This window comes from Pongo pygmaeus, chromosome 17 (assembly GCF_028885625.2).
Source record: "Pongo pygmaeus isolate AG05252 chromosome 17, NHGRI_mPonPyg2-v2.0_pri, whole genome shotgun sequence".
Lineage (NCBI taxonomy): Eukaryota > Metazoa > Chordata > Mammalia > Primates > Hominidae > Pongo > Pongo pygmaeus.
The window spans coordinates 31,848,400-31,867,566 of NC_072390.2; the positions used below are offsets into that span (position 1 = coordinate 31,848,400).

Consider the following 19,167-nt stretch of genomic DNA (forward strand, 5'->3'; position numbering starts at 1 on the left):
CCAGAATTATGCTCTATTGTCTTTTTCTTTCTAGCTATTTATATTCCTATGTTTATACAATTTCTTCTTGTCAGAGAGAACAATTCCATTTTATTTTTAGATGGAACTTTAATGCTTTTAGTTCTACTAGCTTATTTTAGACCAATCACAGAGGGAAAACTTCTCTTTTGGATAGTCCTACTCTCAAATATTTATTTCCACTTCTGTTTGCACCGGTCAGACTACGCGCCTTGATTTTTTTGGTTCAGGAAACATGTTCACCAAATCAGAATCTCACTTTGAGATCTCCAGGAACATTGTTTTACTTTATTGACTAGACAAAATTAATTTTTAGAAAAAGTAATGGCTAATGATTTCCTTCTCGTGTGTGTGTGTGTGTGTGTGTGTGTGTGTGTGTGTATGAAATGATGGGAATGGAAGATGGGGGAGTGAAGTCTAAAAGGACTTGATACATCCAACATGGAGCTGTTTTTAGCCAGCACAGCCAGATGGTGACATAGAAACACAAACAGCCATATTACAAAGTTTTAAAACATAACATTCTGACCTTTAGTTTTGGAAAAAGTAGGAGAATTTCAGGTAACTTATCTGAATGCTTGTCCTCCCTCCCTCACCTCCTCTCTCTTCTCCCATCTCTCATAACTCTTGTACACATGACCCTTCACTGCAAGTCGCACATCTGTAATTTGTGACTAAATATTTTTTGCTTCACGAGAATCCCATTTGGTTTTAAAAACTAAACCAACTTTTTCAAAAGCAGGGTCTAGATTGCTTGATTTAGGTTCACTTTGCTTTCAACTAATAAAATGATATTTTGATTCTATCAGCTTCTTTATGGAAAAAAAATACAACAACAACCTACACTAACTTCTATTTGATTAGTCACTTGTCACTTTTTTTTTTTGAGACGGACTTTCGCTCTTGTCACCCAGGTTGGAGTGCAATGGCGTGATCTCGGCTCACTGCAACCTCTGCCTCCCGGGTTCAAGCGATTCTCCTGCCTCAGTCTCCCAAGTGGCTGGGATTACAAGCATACACCACCACACCTGGCTAATTTTTGTATTTTTAGTAGAGATGGGATTTCACCATGTTGGCCAGGCTGGTCTCGAACTCCCGACCTCAGGTGATCCGCCTGCCTCGGCCTCCCAAAGTGCTGGGATTACAGGCATGAGCCACCGTGCCTGGCCACTTGTCACTTCTTGTCTGATCACAAAGTGCATTTTCCAAGGGGATTAGTGATTCTATAACCATATGTGCTTTGTCTTCTGTCATCATTTTGCTGAGTTTCCAAGAAGCATTTCTTTGAATCACCCCCAGCCAGAAATATAAGCCCTTCCATGTAGCTTTGAAATACAATTAACAAATAACCTCTGTTTTTCATACTAAAATTGCTGTTTAGAAAAAAGCTTTCTCTCTAATATAACTTCAATATACACTTTCTGTTCCCATTTCTCCCTCACCCACTCCCAAAATACATCACTTATTATTTTGCAAATGGTGATCATTGAAAATGCAAAATAAATTTTAGTCCAGGAAAAAAATAACATAAATTATGTATTGTTGGACTTTAAGATAGGTAAAGGTTTAATTAATTTACTGCTAGGAAATCCTTATCTGGTAACAGGTGGCCTAAGCTAGAAACAAGAAAACGTATACTGGAATGGAACTTTTACACTCCTTCCTTATTGATTATCTGCAGGATAAGAATGCAGATCCCCCATGCTCATACACCTCCACACACAGAGAAGTCATGTCAACTATCAATTGTTCTTGAAAAATACAGTTGAGAAGGTTTGGAGGATGTGCAAAAAGAGTTGGCACTCTTTTTTTCTGGGTAAATAAAATTGAGGGTTTTTTTTTTAATTATTATTATTATTTTTGAGATGGAGTCTTTCGCTGTTACCCAGGCTGGAGTGCAGTGGTGCAATCTCGGCTCACTGCAACTTCTGCCTCCCGGGGTCAAGCCATTCTCGTGCCTCAGCCTCCCGAGTAGCTGGGATTACAGGCATGAGCCACCAAGCCTGGCTAATTTTTGTATTTTTAGTAGAGATGGATTTTCACCATGTTGGCCAGGCTGGTCTTGAATTCCTGACCTGGAATGATCCACCCACCTCGGCCTCCCAGAGTGCTGGAATTACAGGTGTGAGCCACCAAACCCAGCCCTCTTTTTTTGAGTCTCCCTCTACCTCCCAGGCTGGAGTGCAGTGGCACGATCTTGGCTCCCTGGAACCTCCACTTCCCGGGTTCAAGAGACTCTCCTGCCTCAGCCTCCTGGGTAGCTGGGACTACAGGAGTGCGACACCACGCCCAGCTAATTTTTGTATTTTTAGTAGTGATGGGCTTTCACCATGTTGGCCAGGCTGGTCTCGAACTCCTGACCTCAGGTGATCCATCTACCTTGGCCTCCCAAAGTGCTGGAATTACAGGCATGAGCCACCATGCCCGGCTACATTCAGGGCTTCTTTTATTTAATCTGGGGGCCTCTAGATTTACACTCTAACCTATGTCCATCCACTCCAGACATTATTTGAATGTTCACAGAAACAAAGCAAAACACAAATTAAAATTTCATGCCTGTCTTCTGGGATTCACCTTCATCTGTTGGATAAAGTTTGACTGTTTGTCGCCAAAATGTAAATAAATCTTATGCCCAAGTTGTGGGGTTATGGTTCTTCACTGTTTTCAGTCTTTTGCAAGTTTTCCGCAATTAGCTGGTACTGTCTTACTTTTATCATCATAAAAAGCAATAGGCATTATTTTTTAAGTTAATAAAAAAAAGTTGCTGAAATAGTGATATTCTCACTTGACAAATATTAACAAATATTCCTGAGGGCTCACTATGTGTGAAGTATTAACCTGGCTGGTGTGAAAATAAGTAAACAAATAATAATAGAGGAATGTGCTCAGGCGTTCAGAGGAAGAGAAAAAATGAGTAGCTTGGGAACTTCAAAAATTGAAGGAAGGCCAGGTGCACTGGCTCACGCCTGTAATCCCAGAAACTCAGGAGGCAGAGACGGGAAGGTCGCTTGAGCCCAGGAGTTCGAGGCTGCTATGAACTATGATCATGCCACTGCACTCCAGGCTGGGTGACAAAGTGAGATCTTGTCCCTAAATATATATACATATATATTTAGTCCTCCTTTATCCCAAACCCTTACCAACTAGTTTGGGGAAAAGGAGGCCTTTTATTCACAGCTAGTGAGACAGCAACTCATCAATGCATATGCAAAGTTTTGAAAATGCGTACACTTTGTGGCCCAGCAATTATTGGGGATTTATTCTAAAGTTTGGGAGTCTAACTTGACAGCTGCAGAAGGAATAGCAAAAGGGAAACCTCAAAAGATACACTGAGATCAAGTTACTAGATTGAGATGGGATCAGTGCCTTATTCTATAAGAAATGATGACTATGTGGCAACAGTTGAGGAAGATGAAGTTTGCAATTTTCTCCGGAATCAATTAGAGACAGAGTCTGGTTAATACGGTTTTAAGGCCGGACACGGTGGCTCATGCCTGTAATCCTAGCACTTTGGGAGGCTGAGGCGGACGGATTGCCTGAGCTCAGGAGTTCAAGACCAGCCTGGGCAACAACGGTGAAACCCTGTCTCTACTAAAATACAAAAAATTAGCCAGGCGTGGCAGCATGCACCTGTAGTCCCAGCTACTCGGGAGGCTGAGGCAGGAAGGAGAATCGCTTGAACCCGGGAGGCAGAGGCTGCAGTGAGCCGAGATCACACCACTGCACTCCAGCCTGGGCAACAGAGCAAGACTCCGTCTCAAAAAAAAAAAATAGGGTTTTAAAAGATTAAAGGCCTGAAATTTCACTGTGCCTTTGAAAATGGAAATGAGTTTTTCACTTGGTACTTTAAGTTTTTAAAAATAAGACAAGATTGACTGTGCCTTGGTATTTGATGCTTACAGGCAAATTACTACAGACACTTAAAGCATAAAAGACACTTTACCATTGCTTACACTGTAAAAAAGCAATGAGTAACCTTAATGATAAGTGAACCCACTTCAGGCCAGGTCCATGCCAGAATTAAGACTGTATAAGTCAGCTGTTTTACTTTGCTTTATTTTTCCTGTTCACACTGCAGAGGTCAAAGGGTGTGAAAGGGCAGAACTTGCAAAATGCTTGGTTCCTGAGGGTCACGGGTCACCAAGCATGCTTGGGAAGTATTATCATGAAGTCTTTGCTGTTGTCTAATTACTGTAGTGTTTACCTCCTGAGCCTGCTCATAACTATATTTATTTATTTATTTTTGTTTTTTGAGACAGTCTCACTCTGTCGCCCAGACTGGAGTGCAGTGGTGCAATTTTGTATTTTTAGTAGAGACGGGGTTTCTTTTTTTTTTTTTTGAGGCGGAGTCTCGTTCTGTCTCCCAGGCTGGAGTACAGTGGCACGATCTCGGCTCACTGCAAGCTCTGTCTCCCAGGTTCACACCATTCTCCTGCCTCAGCCTCCCGAGTAGCTGGGACTACAGGCGCCCGCCACCACACCTGGCTAATTTTTTTCTTAAATTTTTAGTAGAGATGGGGTTTCACCATGTTCACCAGGATGGTCTTGATCTCCTGACCTTGTGATCCGCCCGCCTTGGCTTCCCAAAGTGCTGGGATTACAGGCGTGAGCCACCGTGCCTGGCCGAGACGGGGTTTCTACATGTTGGTCAGGCTGGTCTCGAACTCCTGACCTCAGGTGATCCACCCATCTTGGCCTCCCAATGAGCTGAGATTACAGGCGTAAGCCATCACGCCCGGCCCAAGGCCCAGCTAATTTTTGTATTTTTAGTAGAGATGTGGTTTCACCATGTTGGCCAGGATGGTCTCAAACTTCTGACTTCAAGTGCTCCACCTGCCTCAGCTTCCCAAAGTGCTAGGATTATAGGCGTGAGCCAGCGCACCTGGCCCATAACTATTATTTAAATGAGCTGTTTCTCACTTCGATTGGCAAGATGGTACAAGATCTCTGGTAGGGAAGGAGGCTGTTCCTTAAATGTTTTTATAGAATGAAACTGCATTTTGTAATCAGTTCTGGGGAAGACGTGCTGATATTGTAGGTAAAGTATAAACCTGGGACTGTCAACCTTCATTTACTTTTTTTGTATATGTGGTATAATATACATAACATAAAATATACCATTTTGACCATTTTTAAGTGTACAGTTCAGTGGCATTAAGTATATTCACTTGGCTGTGCAACCATCATGACTATCCATTTTCAGAACTCTTTTCATCTGACAAAACTGAAACTCTTCAAGGTTAAATTGAGCTATTATTACACCAAAGCACTCCAGACTGGGTGATGGAGCGAGACCCTGTCTCTAAAATAAAAAATAACCTCTTTACCCATTAAACACTAAGTCATCGTTCTCTCCTCCCCACAGTCCCTAGTAACTTCTCTTCTGTATTCTAGTTCATTCTAAAATGGAGGCTTTCCGTCTTAACTTCCATGAATTTGACTATTCTAGGTTCTTCATAAAAGTAGAATCTCAATATTTGTCCTTCTGTATCTGGCTTATTTCACTTAGCATAGTGTCTTCAACCTGCGGCCATGTTATAGAATATATCAGAATTGTATTACTTTCGCATTTACTTTTGTCTTGTAATTTTTAATCTTAAAGTGATTTTAGCCTTATAGAAAATTTATAAGGGCCGGGCGTGATGGCTGATGCCTGTAATCCTAGCACTTTGGGAGGCCAAGGCAGGCAGATCACGTAGGGCCAGGAGTTGGAGACCAGCCTGGCCAACATGGGGAAATCCCGTCTCTACCAAAAATACAAAAATCAGCCCAGGGTGGTGGCATGTGCCTGTAATCCTAGCTACTTGGGAGGCTGAAGCGAAAGGAGTGCTTGAGCCCAGGAGGTGGAGGCTGCAGTGAGCTGAGATTGCCCCACTGCACTCAAGCCTGGGTGACACAGTGAGAATCAGAATCAGTCTCAAAAGAAAAAAAAAAAAAGAAGGCTGGGCGCAGTGGCTCACGCCAGTAATCCCAGCACTTTGGGAGGCCAAGCCTGGCGGATGACCTGAGGTCGGGAGTTCGAGACCAGCCTGACCAACATGGAGAAACCCCGTCTCTACTAAAAATACAAAATTAGCCAGGCTTGGTGGTACATGCCTGTAATCCCAGCTACTCGGGAGGCTGAGGCAGGAGAATTGCTTGAACCCAGGAGACGGAGGTTGTGGTGAGCCGAGATCGCACCATTGCACTCCAGCCTGGGAAACAAGTGGGAAACTCCATCTCAAAGAAAACAAACAAACAAACAAAAAAAGAAACGTCTTAAGAATGGTATAAAGAAATCTCATATACTCTTCACCACTTCACCATCCAGATTCCCCAGATTTGATCCATTATTTTCCACATAGACAAACACAGGTGCACACACTACATATAATCATTTCCCATATATGTCTTTTATTCCTGAATCATTTGAGAGTAAATTGCAGATATGTTGCCCTTTGTGCCCTAAATACTTCAGTGTGTACTTCCTGAGAACAAGGACATTCTCTTATACATAAGAGAATGTATTACAATACAATTATCAAAATTAGGAAATGAACATTGATATAATGCTATTACCTAGTATACTGACCATATTCATACCTTTTGTTGTCAAATAATGTCCTTCATAAGAAAGCAAAAATTTTCAGACTAAGATCCAATCTAGGATCACGTATTGTATTGAGTAAGCATATCTCTTTAGTCTCCTTTAATGTAGAATGGTCTGTATTTGTCATTCACGACCTTGTCATTTTTGAAAGTAAAGTCCTGTTATTTTATAGCACATCCCTCACTTTGGGAGTCCCATGTTTCCTCATGATTAGATTGAGGCTGTGCATTTTTGACAGATATATCACAAAATTGATATTATGCCTTCCTTAGCCTTCTTAGTGCTTTTTTTTTTTTTTGACAGAGTTTTGTTCTGTTGCCCAGGTTGGAGTGCAATGACACAATCTCGGTTCACTGTAATCTCTGCCTCCTGGGTTCAAGCCATTCTCCTGCCTCAGCCTCCCGAGTAGCTGGGACTACTCGGGATTTAGTAGAGATGGGGTTTCACCAGGTTGGCCAGGATAGTCTCGATCTCTTGACCTCATGATCTGCCTGCCTTGGCCTCCCAAAGAGCTGGGATTACAGGCGTGAGCCACAGCACCCGGCCCTTAGTACATTTATTAGGTGGCACGTGATTTTAATGTGGGCTTGTCCCCTTACTGGTAATGTTAACTTTGTTGATTAACTTTGATGACTTGGTTAAGGTGGTGTCGGCCGGGCCTCTCCATCTGAAATAATAATAAAGTTATTATTTCTCCTTATTTTGAAACAAGATAGATGTCCTATTCCTCAAACTTTTACCCTTTAGTTTTACCATCCATCGTTTCTTCTACATTTATTTGTTGGTTTTCTACTCTATGGAAAAGCTTTTCCTTCTCCATTTGTTTGTTTGCTTATTTGTATCAGTATGGATTTGTGGAGCCCTATTTTATTCACTAGGTTAAAAATCCATTACTATTATTTATTTATTTATCATTTAATTATTTTATTTTAGTTTTAGTTTTAGTTTTTATTTTTTTTGAGACAGAGTCTCGCTCCTGTTGCCCAGGCTGGAGTGCAATGGCACAATCTCGGCTCACTACAACCTCCACCTCCGGGTTCAAGCCTTAGCCTCATGAATAGTTGGGATTACCGGCACCCACCACTACACCCGACTAATTCTTATATTTTTACTAGAGACGGAGTTTCACTATGTTGGCCAGGCTGGTCTTGAACTCCTGACCTCAGGTTATCCGCTTGCCTCAGCCTCCCAAAGTGCTGAGATTAAAGGTGCGAGCTACCACGCCCGGCCTCCTATTATTTCAGTGCTCAGATTATCTTGGATTTGGCCAGTGGGAGCTCCTCAAATTGGGTGCCTTATCCTTTTGACTTGCCTCCATCACTCCTTCAGGGTTTTTTATTTTCTGGCATAACAAAATGTTCCAGGTTCATATCGTATTCTCCCTGCCCCGGCCCTGGAATCAGTCATTTCAGATCATACAGACATGTGTATATTTGTTATTATAAAATAAGTAGTAAGTCTCAGATTGTTTTAGGCTCAGGACCTCTTCACCCTATTAAAAGCTACTGAAGAGCCAAAAAGCTTTTGTTTATGTGGACTATATCTATTATATTTACCGCATTAGACACTAAAACTAGCCAGGTGCAGTGGCTCGTGCCTATAATCCCAGCATTTTGGGAGGCTGAGGCAGGAGGATAAGTTGAGCTCAGAAGTTTGATAACAGCCTGGGCAACATAGCGAGACCCTATTTCTACCAAAAAAAAAAAAAATTAGCCGGGGGTGGTGGCATGGGCCTGTAGTCCCAGCTACTCGGGGGGCTGAGGTGGGAGGATTGCTTGAGCCTGTGTCAGGTGGAGGCTGCAGTGCACTAAGATGGCACCACTGCACTCCAGACTGGGTGACAGAGTAAGACTTCGTCTCAAAAAAAGAAAAAACAAAACAAAACTAAGCCAAAATTGAGAAATTGCAAAGATATATATTTATTAAATACATGTAAAATAATAATATAAATTCATGACATGTAAATATAAGTAACATTTCATATTTTTATGAATAAAAACTCCATTTTATCAAACAAAAATATAGAAAGGATAGCATTGTTTTATATTTCTGCAAATCTCTTTAATGCCTGGTTTAATAGAAGACAGTTGGATTCTCATAGCTGATTCCTCCAGTAATCTCTTGAAATACGTTGTTTTGGTAAAAGCATCTAAAGAAAACTTGGCATCAAACAGATATGTAGTTGGAAAAAGGACGAGTATTTTCACAGTCTTTTCTCTTTTGTTGAGACAGAGTCTTACTCTGTCACCCAGCTGGAGTGCAATGGCGCGATCTCAGGTCAGTGCAACCTCTGCCTCCCAATTTCAAGCAATTCTCCTGCCTCAGCTTCCCAAGTATCTGGGATTACAGGTGCCCACCACCATGCCTGGCTAATTTTTTGTATTTTTAGTAGAGAAGGGGTTTTGCCATGTTGGCTAGGCTGGTCTCCAACTCCTGACCTCAGGTGATCCACCCACCTTGGCCTCCCAAAGTGTTGGGATTACAGGCACGAGCCACTGTGCCCAGCCTCAGCCTTTTCACGTAACTGCGTTTGTTCCTCTTTGACAACACTAAAACACAATAGTGATTGTTTCTCAGAAGTTAGTTGCAATGTGGATTCTGAAATCACATTCACAAACTTTTTTGTGCTGTTAACATTAAAATGCATTGCCCTATCTTGTACTTTGATTGTGTTTTTTAACCATGCGTGATTTTGTAACATCATGTTTTCGTCACTTGGAAAATAATGGTTCACTGAAGTATACACATCTTCCAAATGTTGACACATTTCATTGTACATAAAAGAAGTTACTTCATTTACTATCTTCTCTGACTCTGTTGATTCTGTAAAGCCCATGGTAGTAGATGAGAGATTTTCCAAATTAAATTTAAATTTAATTTTTGAATTTTTACATTAGCAACATTTACTATCCATTTTTTTTTGCTTGAAATGTTAGGCTTACTTCACTCATAGTTGAGAAGAAAACTGTGAAATCCCATGTCCAACTAGCAGTAGTTTGCCTTTCCGGTTTCACCTTGAAATGGTGTTCCACAGGCTGGGCATGGTGGCTCATGCCTGTAATTCCAGTGCTTTGGGAGGATTGTTTGAGCAAGAAGTTCAAGACCAGCCTGGGCAAACAAAGCGAGACTCCAGTCTCTACAAAAAAAAAAAATTACAAAATTAGCTGGGCCTGGTGGCACATGCCTGTAGTCTCAAATACTCAGGAGGCTGAGGCACGAGAATTGATTGAGCCCAGAAGTTTGAGGCTGCAGTGAGCTATGATCCTACCACTACACTCTACACTGGGCAACAGAGCAAGGCCCGTCTCTATAAAATAATTTTTTTTTTTTTTTTTTTGGAGACGGAGTCTTGCTCTGTCACCCAGGCTGGAGTGCAGTGGCGCGATCTTGGCTCACTCTAACTTCTGCCTCCTGGGTTCAAGCAATTCTCCTGCTTCAGCCTCCTGAGTAGCTGGGACTACAGGGGCACGCCGCCATGCCTGGCTAATTTTTTTTTTTTTTTTGTATTTTAGTAGAGACAGGATTTCACTGTGTTACCCAGGCTGGTCTCGAACTCCTGAACTCAGGCAATCCACCCACCTCGGCCTTCCAAAGTGCTAGGATCTCAGGCATGAGTCACCGCGTCCGACCTATAAAATAACATTTTTTTTTTTTTGAGATGAAGTCTTGCTCTGTCGCCCAAAGTGGAGTGCAGTGGTACGATTTTGGCTCACTGCAACCTCCACCTCCCGAATTCAAGTGATTCTCCTGCCTCAGCCTCCTGAATAGCTGGGACTACAGGTGCGTGCCACCATGCCTGTATAATCTTTTTGTATTTTAGTGGAGACCGGGTTTTGCTATGTTGGCCAGGATGGTCTCGATCTCCTGACCTCATGATCTGCCTGCCGCGGCCTCCTAAAATGCTGGGATTACAGGCATGAGCCGCCACCATACCCGGCCAAAATAATTTTTAAAAATAAAAAAAAATTTTTTAATTAAAAAATTAAAAATAATGTCCATGAAAAAATGGCTACCTCATCTTGCAACTCAAACAACTGCAGAAACACTGTTCCACAAGATCACCATCATACGCCATCCACATCGGAAGTGCTCTTGTGAACCTCCCATTTGGTCACACAGAATAGTAAAAAGATGTGAACTCAGGGTCAAGTTTTGAAAAAATTACCAATTTTTACTGCTTCATCAAGGAAATTCTCAAGTAAAACTGTCTCTCCCTCCCTGCAGCCCCCAGAGTGTGTGGCAGTGGAGAGAGTTTGCCATGGCCTTGATTTGTGAAGGGCTGGCAGTTTTATGTGCATCTGTTCCACATCAACAATGCAAATGTCAGCACAGTGAAAAAGGCAAACTATGCATTATTTGGAAAATAGTTTTAACCTCATGGGCCACCTGAAAGTGCCTCAGGTACCCCCAGGGGTGTGGGCACCACGTTTTGAGAATGCCAGCCATAGACTGTTTTTGGCATTTTCCTTTTTCTCACTTAAAAATATATTCTGAGGCCGGGTGTGGTGGTTCACGCCTATAATCCCATCACTTTGGGAGGCCCAGGCAGGCAGATCACCTGCAGTCAAGAGTTCGAGACCATCCTGGCCAACATGTCGAAACCCTGTCTCCACTAAAAATATAAAACTTAGCCAGGTGTGGTGGCAGTTGCCTGTAATCCCAGTTACTCGGGTGACTGAGGCAGGAGAATTGCTTGAACCCCGGAGGTGGAGGTTGCAGTAAGCTGAGAGCCCGTCACTGCACTCCAGCCTGGGTGACAGAGGGAAACTCCGTCTCAAAAAAAAAAAAAAGAATATATTCTGGCTCAGGCACAGTGGCTCACGCCTGTAATCCTAGCACTCTGGGAGGCTGAGGCAGGCGGATCACTTGAGGTCAAGAGTTGGAGACCAGCCTAGCCAACCTGGGAAATCCCATCTCTACTAAAAATACAAAAATTAGCCAGGTGTGGTGGCGCACACCTGTAGTCCCAGCTACTCGGGAGGCTGAGGCAGGAGAATCGCTTGAATCTGGTGGGGTGGAGGTTGCAGTGTCCCGAAATTGTGCCTCTGCACTCCAGCCTGGGCAACAAAGTGAGGCTCCATCTCAAGAAAAAAGAAAAAAAAAAAAGGGAGAATATACTCTGGAAATCACTCCATATCAGTTTATAGAGATCACCCTTATTAATTTTTTTACTGTTGCATAGTACCCCACTGCTTGGATGTACCATGGTTTAATTACTTTGTCACGTTTGGCATTTGGACTGCAATTCTAAATAGCGCCGCAAAGAACAATCTTGTTCACATGTATTTTCATATTATCGAAGCTGTATCCTCAGAACAACTTCCTAAAAGTGTGATTCTTATGTCAAAAATAAACATGTGTGGCTTTGTTAGATATTGCCAAATTCTACTTCACAAAGGTTGTACCAATTTGCATTTCCACTAGCAATGAATGGGAATTCTGCTTCTTTTTCCATAGTCTTAGCAAACAAAATACAATATGGAAGACAGACATATATTAGGCCCATAAGTTATCTGCACAGCTAACACCAGTCTTTTCTGAGAACATTCTCCATTATCAGTCTATAGGTTGACTGAATAAACGGACCCTAGCTGGGCCAGGGGCAGTGGCTCATGCCTGTAAAATCCCAGCACTTTGGGAGGTAGAGGCAGGCGGATCGCTGGAGGTCAGGAGTTTGAGACCAGCCTAGACAACACAGTGAAACCCTGTCTCTATACAAAACACAAAAATCAGCCAGGTGTGGTGGTGTGCATCTGTAGTCCCAGCAACTTGTGAGGCTGAGGTGTGGGAATTGCTTGAGCCCAGGAGGAGGACGTTGCAGTGAGCCAAGATTGTGTCACTGCATTCCAGCCTGGGCAACAGAGCAAGACCCTGTTTCAAAAAAAAAAAAAAAAAAAAAAAAAAGGACCCTAGCCAGAATTGGGCCTAAGATTAGGGTTAAGGTCTTAGTGTGTCTTAGGAAATTCAAAGCTGCGGACTGCTCACTTATACATGGCCATATACCAAACAAAATAGAGAAAAGGATATATGTAAAAACACTTTCTCCTACTATACTCTCACAACATAGGATGCTGCTGTGACCAAATATGGGGCGGGGGCAGGGCAGGGCAGGGCAGGGCAGGGGGAGGGTGTGGGTTTCCTCACACACCAAGCAAGCAATCAACTCTGCAACAGATGCTCCAGCACACACCAGTTGGATGTCCTTGTAACTGCCTGATGGGTTCTTCCTGCACAGACCCAATCCACTGAGCCCACGGCATTGCAGTCAAGAAAGAGTTCAGTTGACATGATGCTGGCACTATGCAGGAGACAGTTATCACCCAAATCAATATCCCAGAATGCCTGGAGGTTAGGGGTTTTTCAAAGATAGTTTGGTAGGCAGGAGGCTAGCGAAGGGGCCATGCGGATTGGCTGGGGATGCAATAATAGGGGTGTGGAAAACAGTCCTTGTACGCTGAGTTGGCTTCTGGGTGGGGCCCACCAGAGGAGTCACTGGTCTGGGTGGGGCCATCCAGTACTTAGAAATGCAAAAGCCTGAAAAGACATCCCAAAAGGCCAAATCTTAGGTTCTACAATAGTGATGTTATTTATAGGATTAATTGGAGAAGTTGCAAATCTTGTGACTTTCGGAATAATGGCTGGTAATTATTTAACTACACCCACATCTTAGTAGAATTTAGGCCCCGCTCATCCTCCTAACTTCATGCTGTTCATCAGTTTTACAAGGGTAGTTTAGTTTTTGGAAAGGGCCATCATCACATAAACTATAAATGAAATTTCTCCCGTGGTTAGCTTGGCCTATGCCCAGGTATGAGCAAGAACAGCCAGTCTGTGAGGATAGAAGCAAGATGGAGTTAGCCATGTCACATATCTCTTGCTGTCATAATTTTGCAAAGGCAGTTTCATCCTCTAGAATTCAGTTCAATTCTGACACCATCTACCTGAAAGTAGCATCAAACCTCACGGGTTGAGAGTTTAGTCCCACAAGACTGCCCCACTTCAGACATCACAAGTCGTAGGTTGTCACCAATACTTCTGACCAACTGGCTACACATCAGGGTTCCCATGCCCCTTCCACAGGTTTGATTAATTTGCTAGAGCAGCTCACAGACCTTTGGGAAACACTTGTGTTTACCTGTTTATTAGAAAGGATACAGATGAACAGCCAGATGGAAGAGATGCATAGGGCAAGGTATGGGGAAGGGGTGCAGAGCTTCCGTGCCCGCTCCAGGCAAATCACCCTCCCAACACCTCCAAGTGTTAAGCAACTCAGAAGCTCTCCAACCTCTATCCTTTGGGGGTTTTATGGAGGGGTCGTTAAGTAGGCATGATTGATTACATCATTGGCCATTGGTGAACAACTCAAACTTCAGCTACTCTCTCCTCCCTGAGGCTGGGGGTGGGGCTGAAAGTTCCTACCCTCTAATCATGTGGCAACCACTATCCTGGGGCTATCCAGTAGCCCCCACCCACCCACCCAAAGGTCAACTCATTAGCACACAAGGAGATTCCAAGGATTTTAGAAGTTGCTTGCCAGGAAAAGGGTAGAAGACCAAGTTGTATTTCACAATATCACAGGAGAGAAATCTGGTTTGCAGAAGCTGATGTGAGAATGACCTCAGTTACTGATGGCTTCTCTATTTCCTGTTTCAGATCCTGCAAGGTGTGGCTGAACTTCCCACCCTTGGATTACAGTAAAAACTTAACTGCATGTGATCCTTTGTAGTTAATAACATGATGATTGTGTTTTCACACTCTCATGTGAGATATGCCTCCCTCAAATCTTGGCACATTACCCATCTGACATTAAAAAAAAAATTACTTTGCTGATATTATTACTGATGATTACTTATAACAAAATAATCATAATTAGAGAAATAGCTACAATACAATGAGATATGTACTTCATCATAAACCTACATTAATTAGGTCGCAGCTTGAGTTGCTCTCACATAGACCCAAATAAGCGTGAAAGAATTTGACTTGTCTCTGTGTCACAGTGTGAACGTAAGCACTCCAGGGCTGCGGACGCTCCACAATGTTGGTGACGCAGACCCCTTCTGTATTGTCACTCCATTGTGGCTGCCCTCTTTAGTTTAAGATAGCTGCTTTAGTTCTCTCTACCTCTCAACCTTTAGGCCACTGGAAAGAGAGGAAGAAACTAGGGCAGGTGTGCCTTTTTTTGTTTTGTTGTTTTTGAGACAGAGCACTGCTCTGTCACCCAGGCTGGAGTGCAGTGGTGTGATCATAGCTCACTACAGACTTGACCTCCTGGGCTCTATTGATCCTCCTGCCTCAGTCTCCCGAGTAGCTGGGATTGCAAGTGTGCACCACCACACCCGGCTAATTTTTAAAACTCTTTTTTTTTGAGATGGGAGTCTCGCTCTGTCGTGCAGGCTGGAGTGCAGTGGCGCGATCTCGGCTCACTGCAAGCTCCGCCTCCTGGGTTCACCCCATTCTTCTGCCTCAGTAGCTCCTGAGTAGCTGGGACCACAGGTGCCTGCCACCAAGCCCGGCTAATTTTTTGTATTTTTTTTAGTAGAGACAGGGTTTCACCGTGTTAGCCAGGATGGTCTCGATGTCCTGACCTCGTGATCTGCCCGCCCCGGCCTCCCAAAGTGCTGGGATTACAAGCATGAGCCACTGCGCTCAGCCTTAAAACTTTTTTTTCTAGAGACAGGGTCTCACTATGTTGCCCAGGCTGGTTGAGAACTCTGGGCTCAAGGTACCCTCCTGCCACGGCTTCCCAAAAGTGCTGGGATTAGAGGCCTGAGCCACCACGCCCAGCCATGCCTGTTTTTTCAATAGTACAATATGTGATATACAGTTATGCATCAACGACGGAGACATTCTGAGAAATGTGTCTTCAGGCATGTACTTAGACAAACTTAGAGCTGACTACATGCATTAGGCATATAGTATGGCCTATTGCTCCTATGCTACTAGGAGTGATGTAACCATATGAGTACTGTAGGTTATTGCAACACAATGGTAAGTATTGATCTATCTAAACCTAGAAAATGTATAGTAAAAATATGGCATAAAAGACAAAAAAAGGCTGGGCGCGGTGGCTCACGCCTATAATCCCAGCACTTTGGGAGGCTGAGGCAGGCGGATCATGAGGTCAGGAGACAGAGACCATCCTGGATAACATGGTGAAACTCCGTCTCTACTAAAATACAAAAAATTAGCCAGGTGTGGTGGCGGGCGCCTGTAGTCCCAGCTACTCGGGAGGTTGAGGCAGGAGAATGGTGTGAACTTGGGAGGCGGAGCTTGCAGTGAGCCGAGATTGCTCCACTGCTTTCCGGCCTGGGAGACAGAGCCAGACTCTGTCTCGAAAAAAAAAAAAAAAAGACTAAAAAAGGCACACTTATATAGGGTACTTAACATGAATGGAGCCTGCAGGACTGAATGTTGCTTTCTCTGAGTCGGTGAATGAGTGGTGAGTGAATGGGAAGGCCTACAAAATATTACTGTACACTATTATAGACTTTATAAATGATACACACTTTGGCTACACTTTATTTTTTAAAATTTCTTTCTTCAATAATAAATTAACTTTACCTTACCATAACTTTTTTTACTTTATAAAGTTTTAAATTTTTAAAAACTTTTTGACTTTTGTCACAACACTAAGCCTAAAAACAAGTACACTGTACAGCTCCATGGAAATGTATTTTCTTCATGTCCATATTCTATAATCTTTTTCTATCAAAATTTTTTTTTTTTTACTTTTAAACTTTTTGTTAAAAACTGAAACACAAACACACACATTAGCCTAGGCCTACACGGGGTCAGGATCATCAACATCACTGTCTTTCTTTTTGTTTTTTTTTTTTTGACGGTACCTCGCTCTGTCGCCCAGGCTGGAGTGCAGTGGCACTATCTCTGCTCACTGCAATCTCCGCCTCCCAGGTTCAAGCGATTCTCCTCCCTCAGTCTCCTGAGTAGCTAGGATTACAGGTGACCACCTCCATGCCCAATTAATTTTTGTATTTTTAGTAGAGACGGGGTTTCACCATGTTGGCCAGGCTAATCTCGAACTCCTGACTACAAGTGATCTGCTCACCTCGGTGTCGAAAAGTGCTGGGATTACAGGCGTGAGCCACTGTGCCCTGCCAATATCACTGTCTTTCACCTTTATATCTTTCCCACTGAGAGGTCTTTGGGGCAGTAACACTTACGGAGTGTTCAACTTCTATGGTGACAATGCTGTCTTTTGCAATACCTCTTGAAGGACCTGCCAGAGGTTGCTTTACAGTTAATTTTTTTTTAATAAACAGAAAGAGTACACTCTAAAATAACAATTAAAAATATAGTATAGACGGGCGCAGTGGCTCACGCCTGTAATCCCAACACTTTAGAGGCCGAGACGGGCGGATCACCCGAGGTCGGGAGTTCGAGACCAGCCTGGCCAATATGGAGAAACCCTGTCTCTACTAAAAATACAAAATTAGCTGGGTTTAGTAGCGCATGCCTGTAATCCCAGCTACTCGGGAGGCTGAGGCAGGAGAATCACCTGAACCTGGGAGGTGGAGGTTGCGGTAAGCCAAGATCACGCCATTGCACTCCAGCCTGGGGCAACAAGATGCAAACTCCGTCTCAAAACAAAAAGTATATATATATACATATATACATACATATATATGTATATATGTACATACATAGTATAGTAAACTCAGAAACAGGTAACTTAGTCATTTATTATCAAGTGCTAGTACCATCAAATACAGTAGATTTGTTTACACCAGCATCAGCATCACCACAAACATGTGAATAATGTGTTGCACCACAAAGTTAGGACAGCTTTGACGTCACAAGGCAACAGGAATTTTTCAGCTCCCTTATAATCTTATGGGACCACCATCATATACATAGTCTGTCTTTGACCAAAATGTTATGAGGTACATGACTGTATATAATTTCTCCTCACATCCCATTGACTAGAACCAAGTCACACAGTCAAACTCACCTGCTAAGGAGTGTAAGAAATATAGCCTTTGGGCTGGGTGCGGTGGCTCATTCCTGTAATCCCAGCACTTTGGGAGGCTGAGGCAGGCAGATAATTTGAGGTCAGGAGTTTGAGACTAGCCTGGCCAATATGGTGAAACCCCGTCTCTACTAAAAATACAAAAATTAGAAGAGCGTGGTGGCGGGCACCTGTAATCCCAGCTACTTGAGAGGCTGAGGCAAGAGAATTTCTTGAACGTGGGAGGTGGAGGTTGCAGTGAGCCAAGATTGCGCCATTGCACTCCAGTCTGGGTGACAAGAGTGAGACTCCATCTCAAAAATAATAATAATAAAAAAAGAAATATAGCCTTTGGTTGAATAGCCATGTGCTAGAGAAAGAGAGAGCACATGTGAGACAACAAGTAGTCTCTGTTACAGTCCACTCCTGGTTACCCAAATATTCATGCTCCCCCTTCTTTTTTCTACATGTAAAACATACTTCTCTCCCGTTCAAGTAAAATAATGCGTGTTCCATCCAGCTACTGCCTTCAGTTCAAAATCTAGGACCTCAGTGATATTAAGTCCTCTTCATCAGGACCACCGGTGACTCAGGCGAGCATCTTCTAAAAGACAAGTTATCTGTCTTCCCATCTCCACCCACCAAAAAGTTAGTGGTGAATTAGGAATGGCTTAATAAAAGCCCTCTTTCAGGAAAGAAAAGAAACGGAGGGAAAGAACAATCACTGGATTACTGCAATGATAAAATTCCTACTGAGATTAAATTGCAGATTTTCCAACATACTATTGCCAAGTACATTTGATCCTGATTCTGTCACGGAATCTCCTTGCTCATTGTCCTTTCTGGCTCTTGGCTTTGCCTCGGAAAGGTTCTTCCATTAGTTATCCTCCATAGTCACATCTAAAGTGACATTGAAGAGTATGCTCTTGTGTAGGTTCTGTTTGGGTGGCTCCAGGGGATGCTTTAGAACTTGGAGAGCTACAGATTATTAAAGGCCAGTCTTGTGCATTCTCAATCTATTTCTGATGTATTTTCTTCCATTCAGTTCTTTGGGCAAGTAAAGAAAACACAGCCATAGATCTTTTCTGGAAAGAGTTCTTTTTTTTTTTTTTTTTTGAGACGGGGTCTTGCTCTGTTGCCCAGGCTGGAGTGCAGTGGCGCAATCTCTGCTCACTACAACCTCCGCCTCCCAGATTCAAGCGATTCTCCTGCCTCAGCCTCCTGAGTAGCTGGGATTACAGGCATGCACCAACACGCCCAGCTAATTTTTGTATTTTTAGTAGAGATGGGATTTCACCATGTTGGTGAGGCTGCTCTCAAACCCCTGACCTTGTGATCCACCCACCTCAGCCTCACAAAGTGCTGAGATTACAGGCATGAACCACCACACCCAGCCTTGGAAAGAGTTCTTAAGGCTGAAGACTTTCCTCTTTTACTCACTAGCTGGCATGTGGCATAAACTCCACGCTTGCAATATTATGATGGATACTCTGAGGCTGTATAAAGCAATATCCTTGGGCTGGAAGGCAACTTTATTATTCTGGCTGGCTCTCGTTGTCTGGTTTGGTAAAGAACACTCGAGAAGCCTTTA

The 19,167-nt window shown here is 43.1% G+C and overlaps 1 long non-coding RNA gene and 1 pseudogene across 2 annotated transcripts in view; both read left to right on the forward strand.

The window, feature by feature from the left end:
* The window catches only part of LOC129018857 (uncharacterized), a 35,779-nt gene that overhangs the window by 10,534 nt on the left and 6,078 nt on the right, over positions 1-19,167 (forward strand). The gene's annotated exons all lie outside the window — the stretch shown is intronic.
* LOC129019219 (small nucleolar RNA U13) lies at positions 14,323-14,413 on the forward strand (annotated as a pseudogene).